At 36.8% G+C, this 15,292-nt stretch overlaps 1 protein-coding gene across 1 annotated transcript in view; it reads left to right on the forward strand.

The window, feature by feature from the left end:
* Positions 1-285: 285 nt before the first annotated feature.
* LOC118744121 (ADP-ribosylation factor 6-like) overlaps positions 286-15,292 on the forward strand; it is a gene marked incomplete in the record, with an annotated part of 63,793 nt that continues 48,786 nt past the window's right edge. The window contains 3 exon segments of the mRNA XM_036476852.1: positions 286-563; positions 630-717; positions 769-850.

Raw genomic sequence — 15,292 nt, forward strand, 5'->3', positions numbered from 1 at the left:
CATGAGTGTTCTTATGTCTATTATTTGGCCACTAAAAATAATAGATCAGTTCATACAAGTTTTCCAATTAAAAAAAAGTATATCTGCATTGCTAATAGTAGAACGTATATTTAGTAGCTTAAAAATGTGTAGTAGCAACAACAACAACAACAAACCCCGGCATAAAAATAACGGTGATACTTTGTTTGAACCGCAAGAACAAATATACTAATTTTGAGGAATTTGGTAATTTTTGTGGCAACACTGCTTTAAACTATCACCCGCTACCATTTCATTTCTCCTTTTGTTCCCATTTCATAATGTCATATTTTATGGTCATATAAAGGCGTGTGACGGAAATATGTGGTTTTTCTAATAAAAATGAATTTCTGGTAGTGTTGTAAATGTAAAAGAAATTTTTATGAATGAATTCAAAGTCTTAATGTGTAATGTAATATTGAGAATATGGGACAGGCCATATATTTTTAATTTGGCGATCACTCTGGAGTCTGAAGTGACGTGTAAATCACCCGTGGCTTTTAAGATCGCTTTGCTGTATTAAGAGGTGAAATTTGTTTTATCAGGTGCGTTAGGACATATTTTTTAAACATCTCCGAAGTCATTTAATAATTGGGTGATGTTTTACATAGTCCAGTAATTAAAATCATAGTTTTGATAATTTATAATGCATCACAGCCGGAAATGCTTTCATGTAAAAAATCGCAGCTCAAATTAAGCGTATGTATTTATACAAATGGGATTAATTTAATAGTAATAGCGTTTCTTTAGAAAACAGCACAATGGTAATTTCTCGACATCTTGAACAACTGGGAGACAGAATAACTTGGTGACACAGTGAGCCACAGTCAAAGTGAGCCACAATATCTAGTTAGCAGAATTATTTCAAAAAAATATTGAAAAGCAACCCAGATCATAATCCAGATTGAGAAAACTTGTATGTATTGTTTGAATATTAAGCTTCAGTAAATTAGCTGTTATGGCAAGTGCAATTCCTTTCACAAGTCTCAAACTGAAGGATTTCCAAAAGAGATTGCAGGAGCAGTTACTCCTTGCAAATAATGTGGCTTTCGAAAGCAGTTTTTATTTCTGAAAATCTAATTTTCCGACACTACGTTTTGTCTGTTTACACTGAGAAAGCATACAAGTCCACTATCAATTTTACAACAAATTCGCGAAGAAACGCGTCACGGCATCACGATTGGTTTGACGTTCCCACGACAGTCGGGTCTACGTAACCGGAACGACCCAGATTTCTATCTGGCCAAGGACTGTCACTCCAGAAACACTCCCCAAAATCTCTTTGGGGAATTTGTATGTTATTACTACAACAACAGCGATTGGTTTGACATCTCTTGCCGCAAAAATGAAAATTTGCTAGTGCAGCACGAGCAAATTATTACTCGAAAGCGATTCGCGTAATTTCAGTTGCAGTTAATTAAACCTTGAATTACTCGTATACCCGCAAGTGATTTCTGCAAATCTGCAAAAAGGACTTTCTTGCTGTTTACACGGGAAAGTGACAGCAAAATGCGTAGAAAAAGCGCTTGCATTGCCACGTTTAACCGTACCTTAATTCATCATGTACATGAAATAGTTTCTTTGTTTATTAAGCTCTACCCAGAAATACAGGGGACGACGGTAAAGCGGTCGGCGGTAAGTGAACAGCTGAACACTTGCCGGAGTGAAATCCGTCAGAGTAAACACAATTGCGACACACGACGGCTTTCGTCAGTTGTCATTTTGATTTGAAAATTATCTTTATAATTAAATATTTTTTCAGCACGTGCGTGGTGTAGATTTTCTGGAAATAAAAATAGATGAAAACATTGGCAAACTTCCGCTGGGCGGAAAAATAGAAATAAATTTAAATCAATCGAAAAACGTCGGCGGTAAAAACGCTGCCACCGCAATCATGAACCATTCATTTGTGAGCTTTAATTTTGGTAGAGCTTTATAAAAAAATCAACAAACACTAAAATAGTTCGTAAATCTATCTCTCAGTGAAAGTGAGGTACCTAAACAAAATTAACTTTAATAACAAATTAATACTTTTTTGAGCCTCCTTTCACAGGCAAATGTTGATAGAAATTGCGCGCCACTCGGCTTGTAAGGCATCTAAAACGCCCTATTTCCACGAAATGCTATGTTTTCGTACATTCTGGTCAACACGAGCCAACAAGTTTTATATTATATTTAAATCTGGAGATTATGGTGGTACCATTCCGCGCAGCAAAGGATTTCTCCTGGTAAAAATAAAACTTTCCTTCGATCCTTAGTCTTTCAGCACTTGCCTCAACATTTTGTTTTAAAATGTCTATATAAAACTTTGTTGATAATGCCTGGAATATGTTTCAGATTTTCAATGCCACCACCTGCCATCCAGCCCCAAACCACGACTGTGCTTCATACTGTGAGTACGGTTTTGCTGCTGAAACTCGGAGTTCTTTTGCCTCCATACCATCTTATCGTCTGAGCCAAATAAGTTAAATTTACTTTCGTCGGTAAATGGACCCTAAAAAAATATTAATGCTTCAAAAGTATTCTACCGTTATATACCTTTTGTCAGAAATGCGTATCTTTATGGATATATTTGCGTAGACTCCTGCCGTTTTTACAGTTTTTATTGCTAATAAAGGCTTGTTTCTGGCCGTCCATCCATTTCTGAGAAGCCCTTTCACAGTTTCCGGCTTAACGTGGATATTTAATTGCTTTTCAACCACCTTTTTCAATTTTGGGGCACTTAGATGAGGATTTTTCATGATTTCCCGTACAATAAATGCCTCACCTCTTTTTTTTTTTGCTCCACTCTGCTTGATTGCTATTGTTCCTCCTCTAATAAAGCGACGTATGATGTGCTTGACAGTCCCTCGATTTAAATTCACATATTCTGCAATATCTCTTTGAGTTTTCCTTTTTGGTGACGTCCAATTACACTGTGTAACAATTTGAGGGTCATTGTCTGGGGGCGGAACGATTCCAACTCTGGATGAAAGACCCAGACCCATATAGTAAAATATCGTTTTACTTTCTTTGGTCATATTTCTTTGCTCTGGCCATTTTAAATTTGCAATATTTTGCCAAGAGTCTTTAGAATAAATGAAAAAAAGGGTTAAAATACATATCGGAGAGAAATATGCTGTTGCGGGACATATAGTAAAATTTTACGAGGAATAATTTTGTAAAACATTTTATCCCGTTATCTCCCTCAAAAAATGGTCGTTTTGACACTTTTTTTTAGAAAGTCCGAGTGGCATTTTCAAGGTCGCTAGAGGGTTAAAAAAACTTTTAGAAAATTATTTGCCATAAAATTTCACTAGGAGTCCTCTCACACAAAATCTTTGTACAAAGAATCTGTAAGTTCACAGAAAATAAAAATATGCACAATTTTTTTTTAGCTTTATTTAATATTTCGTTTATATATATAACTTGCTCTTTTCGGGCCTGAGTGTTCGGGAAGTGTAAAACCAGCATCGGAATCATCGCTGTTATCGGAGTCATGATGCCCACGTGTGTTTCCAATGCTGGTTCTACTGCGTCTGTTCCTCTATATCTGTATCGTTTTTTTAATTAGAATATGTTAAAATGTTTTTGTGTTACAAGTATTTACTACCGCATTTCAAACGGAAGAGCCACTTTATGGTAGCGCTCGCCGTGCTCATGTGAATACCTGCTTGATAAAATGAGCCACATGATGATGTAAGTTGTGAATTTTAAAGGACATGTACTTTTTGGTACATATTTACCACAGCAGTAGCAAAAGCTGTTAATATCTGACTTCCATTTCACTTTTTCAATAAAATTATTGGGTCTGTTCAGGATCTTGTGCATATGCTCTTGCATTTGCATATTCGTTGCATTTGTAAAATCACAACAATAAAATGCACATGGTTGCCATGGCAGCAAGCATAAGATTTGCAAATGCAATTCCAACTGCAAATCCAAGACCATTTCCACAACATCCTGAACAGCCCTAATATGTTAATTTTTTTTTTGCAATGGGCAATTCTCACAAACCAATTTTTTTTGTGAAACAATTTTTTCTCAAATCGTGAGCACGTGTCTGAAATTTTTAGTATATAGTAGAGGAGACCTTCACCGATCTGATAACTCGATGAGACATATTTTTTATCAAATATAATTTACAAACAAATATGTCTATGATAACTTGCCTATCGAAAAGTGTTCATAGCTATTTTTAATTTAATTAATTTTAATCAATTTTCTTTCATCGCCTTTACTCTTGTCAATGAGTTTTATCTCAATTGATAGTTTTTAACACACAGAATATGCCCAGGTAGGCTTGCCTACTTATTTTTGTGCATAGCTACGTGGCAAGTACATAAAATATTATTGCCAAGCTATAAAGTTTTAAAATATTAGTTATTTGATGAATAATAATAATGAATATTTGAATTTAATTTTTTGTGTATTTTGTATATTTGTCGTAAACGCTTTTAACAACCTAAATGTATTAAATTTTATTTTTATATTTTGATGATTTTTTTTATTTATTATAATAAAATTTTAAAAGTAACACTTATTCTTTCCCGCTTTACGGCAATTATTTGACTTTAAATAATAAATAAATTATTTATTTATTTATTTATTACAGTCATTTGACTTATATACATTCACGTATATACATTTGAATTATGTATTGCAATATACAATAAAAGTAAAGTTAAATTTAATGCTTAAAATACGTTAACCTGTTACATTTTTCCTTCTAAGCTATATAATAGTATGTATATTTAACTAAGCATATTCTCGATGCTGTTGGAATGGACGGGATTCTAAGCAGTACCGTAAATATATCACGTACGACATGCGGTCTAAGAGTGTAATTTCCAGAGCCGGCACAACTGAGCGGTTGGAAAGGACTAGTTTCCAAGCCGCTTCTTATAAACTGCTCTACCAGCAGGCGATCTGAATGGACGAAATCCAGGGTCGCGCCATTTGATCGGACGGAAAGGACTAGTTTTCATGCCGACCTTCTTATTTCATACATTATGGGTGATCTGAATGGACTAAATCCAGAGTCATCCAGCCAGTACGGATGGAAAGGACTAGTTTCCATGCCGGACCTTTCTATCTGATATCCAATGTTCTACAGTGATCAAGTAGCAGCCTTTTGAAGGTACCAACGTTTTCGCAGTTTTTTTATTTGAGCTGGAAGCTTATAACATTTTAATCCCTTATAAAAGATATTCTTCTTATCTATTTCCGTTTTATACAGCGGCAGCCTGAAACTATTATTTCCCCTGAGTAAATACGAATGGGTTTCACTATTATATCGTAGGATATCACTCAGATAATCTGGGAGTCTACCTTGTTTTATGTTAAACACGAATTTCATAGCGTGATAGAAAATTTGCTGTTTCACGCTCAGCCAGTTTAATTCTGCGATCATTTCTTGTTCAAGATAAATCGCATAGCCCTATTTTGCATTTTTTGAAGCTTATCTATTTGTGTGTCGCTTGCTATAAAAAAGATAGTTGGACAGTATATGAAATGTGGTTCAACTATAGATCTGTAGACCAAAGTCTTATACCTCCTTCCTAAGTACTTACATGATCTTTTCATGAGGCCAATTTTTTTTACCAATTTTTGCTACTGTGTAGTCAATATGTTCCTCAAATTTTAACTTATCATCGATATATATACCTAGATATTTAATGATTCTCACTTTCTCAATTACTTCATCTTTAATTTTTAAACTGTAATTATCGGAGCTAACATTAGCTGCTCTAGATATGACCATAAACTTTGTCTTGTTCACATTTAATTGCAGTCTGTTTACGCACAACCATTTATACAAACAATGAAGGTCTTCTTGCATTTTAATCATTGTATTGGGTAGATTACAGTCACTGAGCGTTAAGAGGGTATCTTCGGCGAACAATTTTACCTTACAATACTTCAATGCTGAGTTTATGTCGTTGATATATTTAATTTTAAATAAAGAACTTAGTTTTAAATAAAAAATATCGATTTTTTTATAATTTTTAAATTTTATAATTTAGCTTTATAATGAAAAAAAAATTTGTTGAATTATTATTTTTTTTATTTATTAATATATTAAATTATTTATTTTTGATTATTTCATAGCTGTAAGTATTAGAGCTCTCGATTTTGTTCGCACATTTTCAAACAGCCCGGGTATATGAGCAGCGAGTACTCGCACACTTGTTCAATGCTCATTACTCGAAAATTTTCGAGCTTGAGCTCGAGCAATTCGAGTAATTTGAGCAATGTTTTTTTTATTATATTGACATTTTTGGTAACAACTTTTTAAATTTTTCAAATGATTGATATATAATGCAAAGATTCTTTCATTGGTATTTAATAATATAATTTATTTAACATGAATTAGAAAGCAGCTGCTGACAAATACAATTTACAAATTTTCTTTTGTTTATGAAATTGTTCAAAAACTCGAAAATTTTGAATAAACATTTGAGCAGTTGAGCAATGAACGAGTTTCGAGCGAGTATCGAGCTACTCGCATTGCTCGATACCCGGGTATCTAGAGCTCTAGTAAGTATATATCAAATATAACACCTCTTTGAGGTAAATATTTCGAGTGATGAAAGCTGAACTACATAGAAACACAAAATTTATGATATCAATTTCGTGACGAAAATTATACGAATTTTTTTAACTGCCCTGGAAACTGACGCAAAATATGTAGATTTATTTATTCGGATCGTTGCTAAAGTTCCGATTTTTTTTATTTTGTGTTTCTAAGAGTAGACTGAACTTTGCAACGTTAAAAAAATGCGTATAATTTTCGTCACGAAATTGATATCATAAATTTTGTGTTTCTACACCTTTTCTAATAGTACTTCAGAAAGCGTCAAATATATTTCGGAAACCATCAAAAGTACTTTAGATTAGTCAAACGTACTTCAGAAACCGTTGATTGGACTTCAGATTAGTCAATTGCACTTCAGAAAACGTAAAATATACTTCAGAAAACGTAAAATATACTTCAGACAAGTCAATTGTACTTCGGAAACCAAAAAAATGTACTTCAGATTAGTCAATTGTATTTCAAAAACCATAAAATGTACTTCAGATTCTTAAAATGTACTTCAGAAACCGAGAAATGTACTTCAGAAACCAATTTTGTAAATGTTCAGGAGTTAAAGTAGTGCTCTACAATCCATTTAGCATTACAGTTCACTTCTTCCAATGAAGGGATTTTGCCCCAAATCCTTCTCTTTTGCAATTGCAAAAAATCGCAATCGAATGTACGTATGTATGTATATACTGCAAGCATAATGCTACATATATCTAATGCGATTTATTTACATGTAGTATGTACATACATACATACTTTGCATCAAATTGCTTGTAATCTACTTGATATTCCTGGTTGAGCGCTCATTTGTGGTAAGTGCATTTTTTGGCGAAAATGTTATACATATGTTTCTAAAGTACAATTTACAAATCTGAAGTACATTTTATGGTTTCTGAAATACAATTGACTAATCTGAAGTACATTTTTCGGTTTCTGAAGTACAATGTACAAATCTTAAGTACATTTTTCTGAAGTATATTTTACGGTTTATGAAGTACAATTGACTAGTCTGAAGTCTATTTTACGGTTTCTGAAGTACAATTGGCTAGTCTGAAGTATATTTTACGGTTTCTGAAGTACAGTTGACTAATCTGAAGTACATTTTACGATATCACTGGAAATATTTACCTCAAAGAGGTGCTTTACTCTCGAATTATTTTTATTTATCAATTATTTTGGGATAGCAAATTAAAAATCATGAAAACCCAAACAAAAATCTAACTGCTCTATTCATAAAAAATAAAACAGATTTAAAGAGCTCTATAAAGTGATATTTTCATACAAATTTTCTATTTATAAAGCAGTTAAAGTCTTATTTATTCTTTATGAATTTGGGTGTAAATGTTTTTTTTAAAAGTAGTAAATAATTAGTACTTTTTCTACTACTTTAAAATGCGTGACCGGAATAGACCTGCCGAAAAAGTGTGGTTAAACTGACAACACCTTGTTATTATTACACCATGGCTGCTGACAAACACAATTTACAAATTTTCTTTTGTTTATGAAATTGTTCAAAAACTCGACAATTTTGAACAAACATTTGAGCAGTTGAGCAATGAACGAGTTTCGAGCGAGTATCGAGCTACTCGCATTGCTCGATACCCGGGTATCTAGAGCTCTAGTTTATACTAAACGTTAGCAACCAACATTTTGCTTGCATTGCCTTCTGTTCTCTTTTCACTGCAAGTTGAATTATTTTAATACCTATTGCAAAATTGTATACAGACAAGACTAAAAAGTAGAAAAAAAATAAAATAAAAAAAACTGAAACTGAAAATGAAAAGCGTGGGACGCATGTAATAGACCTGAATTGATATAAAGGGTATTATATGTATGAATGTGGATATATGAATAACGACCGCTTAAAATGGATCTCAAATTTGTACTTTCTCTGTAGAAAGGTCTATGTTATGTAGTTTGACTATTAAATCTAATGCTTTGTATGGCTTGCGTTCCACGTTTTTCGTTTTCAATCTCATAAATGGTTTATAATGACTTGCTAAAATTTCAAAATCAAAAGTTATCAAAACAAATTCTATGGGACTGAAAAATATTATTGTCTAATTTTTAGTCCATTAATAAAAGCGTTGTATATTAAAAAGTTTTTTAATTTAATTTATTTTTACATTTGATTTCAAACTGAACGAAGAAGTGAGTGATGCCACAAAAAAAGGGCCGCAACTGGTGCCATACTCAGTGTTGTCACACATGGGCTTTTCCTATCAAAACTGGTAGGTTTTTTTCCATTTGGTAGATTGGCGGGCTAGATTGGATTTTGGTAGGTTCCGCGACAATAATAGTTATTTGCGAAAAATATAAAATATGTCTTCAAACATTTTCGCAACCTTGTTTACACAAATGTTTCGCCGGTGGAGTCCTCCATTGTCCACCTGACAGAGACTTCATTGTAAGACTTGAAGAATATCACCAAAACTAACCTATTGGTTGTTGTTGTTGTTGTAGCGGCTACAACAACCCCGCCCAGGACGGTTGGTATCTCAGTCGTTGTCGTCAAGTTCCACTAACGGCAGCGCCAGGAAGCGTGAAGCTTCTGTGGGGTTGGTCCACAAGGACAAGGCCGTTAGGGTTGTCGGGTTTTCCGGTCATGCGAAGAGATGTTTCGAGTCATGTGGGGTCGCTCCGCATGCCGGACACTCATTTGGCACATCCTCATTCAATCTACTCAGGTAGGAGTTTAACCTGCTGCAGTAGCCGGAGCGAAGTTGTGCTAGTGTCGTTCTTGTCTCCCGAGGCAGATGAAGCTCCGTCACGTCTGTGTCCGGGGGCGGTATGCCTAGAACGGCATTCACAGGTCTAGAGTCTGCATAACTCGAGACTGACTCCCTGTGAATGCCGTTCAGGGCCAGTCGGTAAGCTGTCGGGTCCAGAGGTTGCTTGCTGAACCTCTGGACTACGTCCGTCAGACGTGCCTAGGCGAGGGCTCCTCCGCAAGCAGCTGTCTGTTTGGGTGGCCACTTCTGTGGCTCCCGATCAGGAACTGCTTGCAGAGCATTATGTTGTGCTCCTTTACGGGGAGCATTTGCGCCTCGTCGTGAAGATGGTGTTCGGGCGACATCAGGAGGCATCCTGTCGCTGTCCTAAGTGCGGTGTTCTGTGCAGTCTGTAGCTTCGTCCACTGCGTCCTACTAGTCCCAGGCGACCACACTGGCGCTGCGTAGTTCAAAACCGGCCGGCCTATTGCCTTGTATGTTGCCAGCAACGTTTCTTTGTCTTTGCCCCAAGTACTGCCGGCTAGCGACTTGAGGACCTTGTTGCGGCTCTGTACTTTATTGACAGTAGCGGTTGCGTGCGCAGAGAAGGAGAGCAGGCTGTCGAATGTTACTCCGAGTATTGTGGGGTTATTCACCGTCGGAATTGGTGTGTCATCGACGTGAATTCCCAGCGGTAGCCTGACCTCCTTCGTCCAGGTTGTGAACAGGGACGCAGAGGATTTCGTAGGGGAGAGGGCTAGACACTTTGCATTGAAGAAGCGAGAAAGTTCGGAGAGATACCCGTTTACTTTCGAACACAGGTCATCAATTCCATGATCGAGCAATCGTCGGCATAAGAGACAATCGAGACTCCCTCTGGTGGTTGAGGGAGCTTTGAAATGTAAAAGTTAAACAGTAGCGGGGAGAGGACACCACCCTGTGGACCCCCCCTGTTTTATTTTCCTCTGTTTACTCGTTTTGTCTCTAAACATTACCGACGAGTGTCGACCACTCAGATAATTTGCCGACCACCGTTTGAGCCTCTGTGGGAGAGAGGAGACCTCTATATCTTCTCGTAGCGTGGAATGGCAGACGGTGTCAAACGCCTTTGACAAGTCCAACGCTACTAGAATCGTTCTCTCACAGGGACGGTTTCGGTTAAGGCCACGAGTTATCTGAGTGTTTATGGCGTTAAGTGCTATTGTTGTACTGTGCACTTTACGGAAACCATGCTGATGCTTCGCTGGGGTCAAGTGGTTTGTGAAGTACGGGAGTAGCAAGGCCTCGAGTGTCTTCGCTACCAGGGAAAGGAGTGTTATCGGACGATAAGAATCTCCTTTGTTGGCAGGTTTCCCCGGTTTGAGCAGAGGGACCACTCTCCCCACCTTCCAGATGTCTGGGATGATGAGAGTGGCCATAGACAAGTTGAGGACCTCCGTTAGGTACGCTACCCCCGCAGGACCCAAATTTTTCAGCATCAGCATGCATTTTCCGTCGGAACCCATGGCTTTGGAGGCTTTCGCCTTCCCGATGGCCACCTGAACTTCACCGCAAGTGAAAGCAAGGGGGGCACAGGTTGTTGGCAGTTTGTGCAGCCTTCTGGTCACTCGACGCTTGGCTTTGTCCACCGGAGGATGCAGTATGAACTGCCGGCTAAAATAGCTCGCGCATCGCTCCGGGTCCGACGAAGTATGGTCGCCGAAGGAAATTTCGACTCTGTCGTCGTGTTTCGTCGGATTGGACAGCGACCTCACGGTTGACCAAAGCTTGCTCACACCAGAGGTAAAGTTACAGGTATTCAGATGCTCCTCCCACTTCTTCCGCTTATATACGTTTACTAGTTGCCGAATCTCAGCGTTGAGATCCCTGATAAGGGGATCTCCGGGATCGGCCTGACGAAGACTATCACGCTCATCGGCTAGAACAGCCGCTTCGGCAAGGAAGTTTGGACGTGGGTCCGTTATACATCCTGCCGGTATGAAGCGAGCTGCAGCGGCAGTGACAGCCCTGCGGAACTTACGTTCACCGAGATGGACGCCGGTTGGTGTGGGGAGCGCTGTGAAGGTGTTTTCGGTAAACTCCGCGTAACCTTTCCAATCAGCTTTAGAAAAGTTGATATAGGTCCGGTGTTTGGCGGAGGCAAAGTCGGTTGGTTTATCTATAGAGATGACTATGGGTAGGGGGCCTGATGCTAAAGTCAGCATAGGTCGCCATGTTATGCTGTTTATCAGACCAGCGCTGACTATGGTGATGTCTGGCGAGCTACTGCAGTTACCCATAATCCTGGTGGGTGCGTCGTCGTTCATTGTGCAGAATGTCGAATCGTCTATCTGCTCAGCCAAGTCTGTTCCCCTACGATCGTTTGACAGGCTTGAGTGCCAAAGATCGTGGTGCGCATTAAAGTCACCTACTACCATACGGTTTTCACCTCTGAGGAGCGCACCTATATCAGGGGGATATCCTGCCGGGCAGCAGGTGACAGGGGGTATGTATATGTTAAATATTTCGAGCTCAACATCGCCTGACCGGATAGCGATGCCCTGACATTCTAGGGTGGTATCCCTGCCTATTGGTCTTTTAATATGGTAGTAAGTCCCGTTGTCACACATGCGGCACTGGCCTCGTGACCAAAAGCTACGCAAGTAAAGGCGGTTTCCACCCTTAGAAAGCTGCACCGACTGGATAATCCCGAGTTGTCCTTCTACAAACCCTACAAGGTTAGAATTCCTGAAAGGGACTGCTGTGAAGTGATAATAACTATGATTGACGAAAAGTCCCAAGCATGGTATACCGACGAATCAAAGATGGATGACGAGAGTACCGGGGCAGGCGTATTTGGACCAAAATTCCAGAAAGTGTGCCAATTTACACATACCCAACTATATTCCAGGCGAAAGTCTTCGCAATCGAAGTCTGTGTAGAAGGACAAATGGGGCCAAATCAAATATTATGTCGGATAGTCAGGCAAGTTAAAGGCTCATTTGTAATTTATAAGCAAATCATGCTGAAATCAAGTAGTTTCGCTTTGTAAAAATCTAATTATAAGAATGTTAAATCTTTGTTGCAGTATAAGTCTAACAGACTGTAAAAAATAAATAAATAAATAAATAATAAAATCTGCCAATAAATTAAATAGAAATGAGATAATTTATCATAAATCACCAAATGAAGAAAAAAATATTTTTCATTTATTTTAGCCCCCACTGTTGAGGAAATTTGAAAAAATGCCTAAAGGTATGCAACCACACTCGTACGTACACGTGTTATAGAAATTATGAAAGAAAATGTGAGCGTACTTGGCTTATGTGAATTTGATCGAAACAAATGCTATAATGTGAATATAGTTTCAGACTCTTTTAAAACGGTAGCAGGCTGGTGGAAAAATATAAAACTTTTTTTTAACCCATTTACGCCCAAACAAAAACGGCTGGAATTTTATTATATCTACTTTTATTTATGTGATCATAAAAGCCATTTTAAACAAACTAAGCAATTAAAATTAATGAAAAAAGCTTAAAAGTTAACTTTTGGGAGTGTACTTTTTTTAGTACAACGGGCACTTAGGCGTGTTAATTTTTAAAACATTACTTGACAAGGCATGATGTTTTGATTAAATACTCTCTTTCCACTTTATAATATCGGATATTTTAAAGCAAAGTGCAATAATTCAAGAAAACATCCCAGCTTTTCATGTGGACCACTTCTAATGTGAAAAGTCGATTTGCAATTGTCCAAATCCCGTATCCCCAGTTATACCTATTTATCTCTTATTCTATCTGAAGTGAAATTAATACCAGTAGGTGCAAACTTAATAAAGCAATTTCGTTTAATAATCAGGGCTATCACAGAATCCATCGTAGCTTCGATTTTCGTGAAATCTACGAAAGTGCTATCACAGAATCCGAATGGCTACGAACGTAAATCCGAAATTCGTAGAGAGCCTTCATTGAATCCGTTCGTAATGAAGATTCGTACAGATACTCTACGACGAGATTATGCTGTCGGAACAAAATTTAAAATCACTCAATCTTAAAAATAGTGGAAGAAAGCTGCATTATTTTTAATATTAAATATTTATTGTACTCCAAATTTGTTATAGTTTGATATAATTCCATATATTTGTGTAAACGTAGACGTAAAATACCAATGCTGTACATACATACATTTAATGAATTAATATCTTGCATTAATCGAGGAAATAATAGTTTAGCAACAATTTATTAGGAAATAAACCTAATTACTTTAATATCATAAAAATTTATTTAAAAAAAAAAAACTTCTATTTAAAATAATAAAATCTAAGCTAAAAATAAACTAAAAAAAAAAATATTTATTAAAAAAATAAACAAAAACTAAATAAAAAAAGAAAAAAATCTCCACTGCCCCACGACTCGGACTCGAACTCAGCTCTCTCAATTGGCAGTCTAGTACTTTGCACACTCGGCTATTGCGCCTGATTGGCCATCGTGAGCAAAATGACATACATAAATGTCTGTTGTTTCCTTTGCACTAACTGATTTCGAATCAGCATTCGAAGCTGGCAACGATATTTTCGAGTTCACTCGGATTCAGTGATAGCAATTTTTTCGTATTCGTAGCGGGCATTTGAATTCGTAGATTTTCTACTATGGATTCCGTGATAGCCCTGAATAATAGTAAAAGCTTAAAAGTTAACTTTTGGGAGTGTACATTTTTTAGTAGAGCGGGCACTTATGCGTGTTAATTTTTAAAACATTACTTGACAAGGCATAACGTTTCGATTAATTTACTCTCTTTCCACTTTATAATATCGGATATTTTAAAGCAAAGTGCAATAATTCAAGAAAACATCCCGCTCCTCATGTGGACCACTTCTAATGTGAAAAGTCGATTTGTAATTGTCCAATTCCGGTATCCCCAGTTATACCTATTTATCTTTTATTCTATCTGAAGTGAAATTAATACCAGTAGGTGCAAACTTATTAAAGCAATTTTGTTTTAATAATAATAGTAAACTTCTAAACGTGGGTTGAATCGGTATCGTTTATATAGTACAGAGAGCGCAAATGGGTTAATCACTTATAATCTCATAATAACGGAACGCTGTGGTGGGTTCCGGGTCATGAATGGTTTGCGGTCAGCCCAAATGTACTTGCATGGTCCCTAGCCTTGTGTGAGCTGTTGGAGGAAGAGGGGAGCATATGCTATGTGACTGCCCACGTATCATAAATAGCAGACTGATACACTTTGGGGAATGATTGTCTTCTTCATCCAAAATTTTAAACATGGCCTAACTTCTTAAAGAGAATAAGGTTGGATTGATTACAATTAGGGTTAATCACAATAGATTTTCTTGGGTCGCAGCGCGTGTGTCCCCGACGTAATAATAATAATAATATGTATGTGTAAAGAGACAAATATTTGTGTAAGTCTGTACAGTAAAATGAATTGTTATACGTAGTTAATTTGTTTTTATTGTAAATACTATCTGTTTTTTAGTTTTTTAAATGTTATGTTATCTACATTTTTAATAAAACTTGGGTAGGTTTTGGTTGATCTTGATAGGAAAAAAATTTGTCCGTGGCAACACTGGCCAAACTTAAATTTTTCATTTCATAATTTTTAACTCTGAGAGGATACATTAATTAACTGATTTAACGATCATTAGTTAAGTGCCCGTTAGAGTTAATTTAATGTATGTTTCTGAGTGCGGCAGCCAGAGTCGTTTAATGATTATTTAAGGTGTTCCTCAGTAACGATTTGAAACAATTCATTAACAGCATTCAATGAACACTAAAGTTAAGTAAAGAAAAACCATTACTTAACTTTTTAACGAAAGATTATGCAGTTTCTTGTTTATTTTCAATAAATTTCAATTTCTCTAACGGTGCCGTAATAGTCGCATTGGCGAAGTGATCTGACATCTGGCATGCCATTCGAGAGATCCGGGTTCCATCCTCGGCAGCGGAAAACTTTTTTCTTTTTTAAATAAATTTATTTCTTATAATTTTTAAGTTTT

This window comes from Rhagoletis pomonella, unplaced genomic scaffold, assembly GCF_013731165.1.
Source record: "Rhagoletis pomonella isolate Grant_MI unplaced genomic scaffold, Rhpom_1.0 Rhpom_scaffold_00008, whole genome shotgun sequence".
Classification (NCBI taxonomy): domain Eukaryota; kingdom Metazoa; phylum Arthropoda; class Insecta; order Diptera; family Tephritidae; genus Rhagoletis; species Rhagoletis pomonella.